This window comes from Labrus mixtus, chromosome 4 (assembly GCF_963584025.1).
Source record: "Labrus mixtus chromosome 4, fLabMix1.1, whole genome shotgun sequence".
Classification (NCBI taxonomy): Eukaryota; Metazoa; Chordata; class Actinopteri; order Labriformes; family Labridae; genus Labrus; species Labrus mixtus.
This window is the reverse complement of record NC_083615.1, coordinates 11,774,870-11,783,264: the sequence shown is the minus strand read 5'-3', so window position 1 is coordinate 11,783,264 and position 8,395 is coordinate 11,774,870.

The following is an 8,395-nucleotide window of genomic DNA, read 5'->3' as shown; positions in this document are numbered from 1 at the left end:
GGTGAGTTGTACCATAGAAACTGACAACCAAGAAGAAAATACTGTGCAATTTTACAAAGCATTAAAAGCTCTAGCATTTACTATTTCAGAAAAACAGAACTTGCTTTTCAAGATGTTTTACAGTAGCGCTTTAAATTCTGTAGCTATTTGTAAAAAAAAAAAAAAAAAAAAAAAAAGAAAAGAAAAGGGAAATACTAAAATATTTTGGATATTTAGCTTTTGTTTTTTTTATGGTTTGAGTCCATCTTTATTTTCAAAATCCAATTTTTTTAATTGTACTTGGATGCGCCCAATCTTTAGATCAGGATAATCATTTCTGTAGTCTTCATGAACTATCATACAATGAAGATTCATTTTTCACTTAAGTTGAGATGCTTATCTATTCAGTCGCAAACATCTTGGAAAGAAAATGACCTGCATTGGCTTGAGTTTTTGTTGAATTGGGGATTTGCACGACTAGCTGACGAAACATTTAAACATCGTCACTCTCGCTAGTCAGCCCCAGAAGTTATTTGAACTAATTATTAATTTTAATAAGTCATTTTGTTAATACAGACCTGCAATGCTGGTCAAGTGTTGTGTGTAAACTGTAAAGCAGCCACCCACCACAAGCCAGGGCTGTAGTTCTGGTTACTACAGCCATTCTGCATTACTCCCCACTACTTGGATGTAAACAGGCTGTAATCTAGAAAATTGAGATACATTTGTATGTAAACTGTGTCAGGTTAAACTAGCATATAACCTCTGGAAGGGAGCGATTACCAGCACCGGCATGTTGACTTAAACCTCCAAGAAGGACCAAGGGTTGGCGTTGCTAGCACTGCTAATGTTAGCCTATTGGGCAAAACACTTTTATATTGTTTACATGCAGATGCTTTAATACCACGTACTGTAAAGACTTAACTGCTTAACTTTATGGGTGTTTTCTTGGTTTTTGACTAGTAGATTAGCCTGCATTTGATTTGTGTTTAATTGACAGGTAAATAAGTCACTATAACATCCCTAGTAGTATGTATCAAACTTGCCAACGTTCAACATTTTAACAAGGACATCCTCTTTCCACTCTCAGGCTCAAAGTTCACTGATGCACCCACAATGCTCTGCTCAAAGATATAAATAATTCTGCTTAAATGAAGTAAAGTCTGGAGGATGACGGTCAAAATATGGCTGTGACCGGGGTTGTCCATTTCAGCGATGGCCTCTTTCACTGCTGTGAGACTCTGCTGCTCCAGTTGTCCTTAAAGTGTTTTCTCATGGTCGCTGTTGTCTCATTAAACAGTAACCATTCCATTGAGTAAATGCAGGGTCTTACACTCCCTCCCACCTCTTTTATTCTCAGCTGATGTGACTTTGGGTAATGCTGTGCTTTCCTGACAGCATGCCAAGGTTCCCAGCCGAGCAGACGATGAGAAACAGGCAAATCCTTTCCAGATGTTTCAACCAACGGCCCTCATTTATCGGCAGAGGAGTTCGAAAACACAGAGCTGATTTCCTTTCCTTCGAAAGGAGAAAGACCCTCCCCTGGTGCCCCAGAAGGATGGTGGCCTTACACCCTGACCCTGCGGATGCCTCATAAATTGAAATAACACAAACCCGTCAGTGCACAGAGCTTGGATTTATGCTACCAGCAGACAATGTTTACTTAAAAAAGAGGGGAATGAGAGAAGTACATCTGACCATTGCATCAGATTGAATCTTTTCACTGCATGAAAGGAATATTGTTTGAGACCCAACAGAGAAGACTCCTACTTTATGTGATAGAAAAATAAACCTAGAATTAGTGGCTTGTGCTCTTGAGGTTTCAGACATCTGCACCAATATATAGCTGTCCTTACTTGCATTACTGTTTCCTGCCTTTTCCTATAACACACGTGTGGGCCACCATGCTTGTGTCAGGCAAGTGAGCATAACGTTTCTTTGCAATAAAAATAACAAATTGCTGCTTTTAATATGGGCAAGAATCATTGAAGAGAAATTGATTAATGGTTCTTCTTGCACAGCCAGATATGCACATGTTACTTAAAATGGTATTGGCTAAACCCATCATAATTATCTACACTACTGGAAGATAACACTCTGTCATGCTTGGTTTTTTTTTTTAAACAAGCAGAACTTTTATAGTCCTTGGTTGACCAACGGTGCAGTTACCATGCCCATACAAACGAGAGGCAGGAGGGAACATGTTATACCTATGAAAGAGACTACTGCAAAGATATGTTTTTCTAGTTTCACTATTTTTAGGTCTGTGTTTGAGTAAGATGAACATTTATGTTTTTTTTTGTCTACAACATTTCTCCAAACTTCCAAATAAAATATTTCAGGTATTTTATTTGTAGAAATTAACTTCTCTTTAAGATAACAAGATGCATTATTTTTCAGACCGAGACTAATGCAAAAAAAAAAAAAAAAAGTTCATACTCAATTTTAAACAGCAGAAAACAAATGAACTAATGAAGAGTTAAGAAACAAGTCTTTTTGGAAAATTGCTTTTTTTTAATTACAGCGTGATCAACAACTTTACTCAGTAAAATCACATGTGTCTGTGTTGAAAGTCAACAGACACTGGAATAGAAAAACCTGCCACCCCAAATTAATGACATTAGCAGAGACTAATGGAGCTCAGCGTAAGTTCAAGCAGGAAGACCGGTTATATTCTTTCACACGTTCAATCAATTTTCTCTCTCTACCACTTCCACCATCTTCCTGCTATGGTGATCAGCTGATTTGGGGTGTTTACTCTTTGTGGAAGAGAGGGAACAGATTTTAAAATTGGACTGCAGCAGGATGATCGGTTGAGAGAGGCTGTGAATCTGGCTGGTTTATTACTTAGTCACTTTGTCATTTCAATTCGATCGCTGTGACCCTCCTCCATCTCGGTCACCTCCATTCCAGCTCAGCAGAGTTCAGATACAGCCTCAGAAAACCCACTCCTCATCACATCCTGCATTCTTCACCACCATCACCGGTGTCTAGACTCCATAGGGGAATCCTATCCTGCAGTCGGCATCGCTACCCCTCTGAGTGCATGAAGTCATGATGACGGAGTCCATTCACCAAAGACATTGTACATTTCTCTTTTCCTAAAGTGATTAATAAATAATTGTAAACTCTTACTTAAGTCTCTCCTGATTTAAATATATTTAACTGTTAAATACAACAGGGGTGAATTTTTGTCACAAAATACCCCTTACACAGGATAAGATCAGCAAAGAGATATTAAGTACTGCTTTGTCCACAGGCTTCTCCAAGTTCAACACAAACTGCTTTCAAATGTGTGTGATAGGAAACAGACTCATATGAGAAACTACGCAGAGTTTAGGTCAGGATGTTCCAGAGAGGATCACTTGGAAGAGGGTCAAAGTATTTGAGCACATTTCGTAATTCTGCTACTGGTTTTCATCATCACTTATTGGACAGCAACCTGCAGCTCTGTGAGATATCTCAGGTACACTTGTTACAAACGCCTTCAATAATTTCTTCATAACAACACTTCAGCTTAGACCTTTATTCAACCTCCAACATGTCACTGCATCAGTTTTATTCTATCCTTTCATCAGCATTGGTGCTTTACTAATTAGTACAATGTCAGTGCAAGGATGTCATCTCATTTAATGATAAAATCAAAACAAATGTTGCACTCATGGACCCAGTCATGAATATATTAAGACTTGTCTCAGAGGGATTTTTGTATCACAGCTAGTTGAACACGGACAGAAACACGGTAGCATACAGATGTGGACCATATTTAGAGTCTCCATAAATACATGAATGTATATTAGCACTCAACACTGGCAGCAAGTGCGAAGCTGCGATGTCAGAGGGTACCACACTCCATCTTAAGGTGTTTATTATAGCAGTAGAGTAATATGAATCATGTCAATCTGCAGTTGTACTTTCTGTACTGGATGTTGGACAGAATAAAAATAAGATAAAATACTTTTCTGATACTAATATATATATATACATATTTTAATTGGCTGAATCTGGTGCAGGTTAATCCACTATGGGCTGGCTTTCATGGATTTTTATAGGCTGTGATGTAGCAAAGATGTGAAAATGTGTTCCATTTTGTTTTTGGCCTCCAATGACTCCATTGGAGCAGCCTTGAATTGAATTCCTTACTTTTGTATTCAGGCAACAGCAACTAACAAATTGTAAACTATATGTCTGGACTGAGGGGTAATAAACAGAGAAGATCCCCTGGTGAATCTAATGGTTTTTCCAGATTTGTACTTTTTATTGGTGCTGTACAATTAGGGTCTTGGGGCTGTTAAAGCTTTAATACTATTCCACCAGCTTTGTCAAACATCCAACACCACTGCTTTACCTAATGAATGATTTAGAAAAGCCCTGAAATAAAGTAGGCATCACAAAAACATAAATGTTCATATTCATATAAAACATCAAATCAAAATTGTTTTGGTGACATTTGACATTCACAAGCGGATTGAAGATAATTTCCAGCTATACATAATTACTTTTTTCATTTATATTTGTTTTGTTCGGAAAACGAAAAAGCAGTTGTGGGTTTACCTTGGGAATGCAGTTGGCAAGTTTGATTGTTTTTTCAAGAACTCAGGCAAGACAGACATGCACTCCTGCAAGAAGAGATAACTCTGCTGACACCTGCCTGAGTCAACCGAGCGTGTCTGACTACAGGTATGAAATCAAACCCAGCTTCTGTCTATTCTTATAAACGACTATTTAATGGGAAACCTGAGCTTTAAAAACTGATGCGATTTTGACCCCAAACTAGATGGGGAATGTCAAGGGAGTTAATAGGGCAAGTAAACATGCATTTAGGTTTTTGTATAACTTTCCAAAACACGTATTCCTGAATTCTGGGCTTCTCTATTTCACACCTGACTGAGCTTCTGTAGCAGTAGTTGACAAGCAATAATGCACAATATTACCACAGAAAAACAGGATTCAAATATCTAAGGAATTAAAGCTAAAATGAAATTTAGTTGAAGTACAAAGCCAGTTCAAATTTGTGAAGCAATCACAATCAATCACCATGCAAATCAAAGTCACCACGAAAGCACACTGACGTATGCTTCAGTTGTGGGCATCACAACTCAAGCAATCCTACAGTTTAACAATAGAAAGCAGATTCATCCCTTATGGAAAAAGTTGTACACAACAACAGTTGCAAGCAGAATCTATGTAAGCCATGACTTGTCTTGGTTACCATTTTTCAGGGAAAGGAGGAGAAATATCTGTTAAGGAGAAGCGTGATGAAGCAACAAGCATGTATTTTGACTTATTATTGTTATTAAGAAAGCCAAAACAAATCAATGTAGCAACTCAACTCTGCAATCTTTTAGCTGACACAAGTTACTGTATACACAATGATCCATCGAGCAACGCCCTGCCTGGCTGTGCTCGTGGGTGCTGATTGAATTGATCCAACAAGTTTTCCATGGTGTCTTAAAAGGACAATTCAGCTTTTCCAGGATATTGATGCAGAATTTTTTTCTCCATATAACACTGTTCTAATTCTATAACCAGGGACAGTGTGTCCTGCGGATGATTCTTTACCCTTTATTTCACCACATGTTGTATACACGAGTATTCAAAGTATATCCTTCCATGGATTCTTGGGGTCACAGAGAGAGCAGGAAGAGACAATTTGTGGAAGTGAATATTTCTGCATACACTTCCTGAAAGCTTAGCCTGAGCTAAAAATGAAGCGGCCTTAAGTGTAAAGCCTCCTCAGTTATTCTGATTTACCATACCCCAAAATGCCTTGCTAACATAAATGACATCAGCTCTCTGATGACAAACAACAGATGGCCCAGATAAGGGAAATAATTGACTTCCTGCTTTCGACCAAATGGCCTTAAAAACAAAAGGCAGCTCCATGGGAATAAAGTCCCACAGTTTATTTCCAAACGTCCAGATTGTTTTGCTTACTCACTGTCTTATACCGTCAAAGAAACTTTGAGTTCCTGGCTTATTAATTGCAAAATAAATACGGATCATGTGACAAATGAAAACAGGCCAATTTATCTGCATTTGAAGCAGGATGTGATCAGATTAATACAAATTGAATGTTGTTTATGGTACATAGGACACTTAATCCAAGATGTCCTTTTTTAATGCATTTATCAATCATTTGCTTTTAATGGATTAAAAACAAAACTTTAAGCTCTACAGTATCTCCTAGTTCCCCGCTCTTCACTCAGGGAGGGAAAACTGTGAATCACTGAAAAGGTTACTGATGAATTCTCATGTGAATGTTGTTCTACTCCCTCCCCCCCTCCCCCTCCCCCTACACACACACACACACACACACACACACGCACACACACGCACACACACGCACACACACGCACACACACACACACACACACACTCACGTTTAACACTAACACCTTTCACAGCTCTGGTACAGGGACCATTTGTTGACTGTCAATCAATCCAGAGTTGATTGGCTTCATGTGAGGGAAAGCTCTTGTGAGCCAGCGCTGGGTCCATCAGTGGAGATGTGTTTTGACAGGAAAACACGCACTGGTTCCCATGACGTGAGAAGGATGTGGGCTGTGATGAATTTATGTTCAAGCTGTTTCTGTGTAAACACGTGCAAACTGAGTGAAAGAACACTCTTTCTATTAGGTTTGGTTGTTTTGTTTATTTGGAAACCTTATGCAAGAATGCACATTAAGAATTATAAGTGAGATCGGCAAATATAACCCCTGTACTCTGTTTACCTGTTTTAATGGGAAGACGTGAATACTGAATATCATTTGTTTGCTTTGTTTTGACATTATTTAAGCATGTTCAAGCTCCTCTGAGGTTGAATCAAACAAAACATTTAGAAGTTTAATTTCTCATGTTTTAGTTCTATTTAGCTGGGGGCTGAGAAGGAAGAGTCATGACCTGAGTGTTCTTACCACCTTGAGGTTAGCAGCATACGAGCGAAAGGCCTTGACAACGACACTCAATGTTGAAATGTTAAAAGTCTTATCTGAATGAAGGATTCAGTAGGTCTAAGTATATGATTCGGGTATGGTATTGTACTTCATGTTACGTACTTTAGCTAAACATGTTCGTGCCACATAAAGGAACATGACCGATTTAGTGTGACATAGGTTGAAATAATAAGGATGTTATTATGTCTGCTATGTATAGGTCAGCATTGGAATTTTAATACAACCGAGGGAACAAATAAAGCATCCTGACGTGCCGGCGGGCATGCAACAAAGAGGATATTGTACTTTGTGTACATAATGGAGCACACAATATGTTCTTTGGGATTATGGTGGATTAGAGTGATCTTGTGCACAAACTCATATTGTCAAGTGACAGACTGGACGAAATGGCAGAGTGTAGAGACAACGTTGTTATCGCCCTCAGTCTCCTGCATTATAAGGTTTGCATTGATAAAAACAAAAAACATATTTATGTGTATGATAATGGTAGCACTGTTAATTTGGCCCTTTTATAAAAAATTGAAACAGATGAGCAAAATCTGAATTTTAGCTTACTACTTTAAATCACAAAACCTGCGTGGATTGCTTTTAGACACGTCCTTCTTCATTTGAGACCGTAGCTTATTAAGGATGGGAAGCCTGATGAGTGAAAATACAGGTAGTGCGTCTGCAGTGAAATATTCCTCTTAACAAGGGAGGAAAGGGAACAAGAGATGTGACAAAAATGTGCATCTATGCGTTTATGTTTTTGATCCCCAGGTCCTGCAGCAACATGTCTGATGTGTCCTTGGGCACGACACTTAACCCCAAATCGCTCCCGCTGTTTCGTTGGCGGCGTATGAATCTGTTTGAATGGGATTAGTTACTTCTGATGGTCTCACTACATAGCAACCACTGCCATCAGTGTGTGAATGGGTAGGTGTGACATGCGGTGTAAAAGCGCTTTGAGAAGTCAGAAGACTAGAAAAGTGCTATACAAGCAGTCCATTAACCATTTACCAATGAACAGTCGACCTTCCGATTGAGAGACGACTAACTCTACGACTGAGCCACAGGCGCATGGTCTTTTTTTGACTACTGATCCACCCACTTGTCAAACTGTGATACATTTTTGGTCCAAGAAAAGCAAAGGTTACACTGAACTAGAGTGTGACTCTGATAAAATAAATATTGACTGTGTCCTCTATTACGGAACAAAGACTTGCTGTAGCTCATTATTATAATAGCCTCTTATCTTCTTTTCTTTTGTTGCTGTAGCGTTGACTGGTTCCAAACAGGATAATTGCTTGTCAATCATGAGCCAGACTAAAACATAAAACCACCTTGGGAATTAACCTTTAATATTTGCCAACCCAAATAATGACATGATTAATGGAATAAGGTGTGCTGGAGAGAGTATAGCAGAGAAGCATTATAATGAAGGTGAAAAATAAATATTTGATGGTGAGTTTGATTTACAG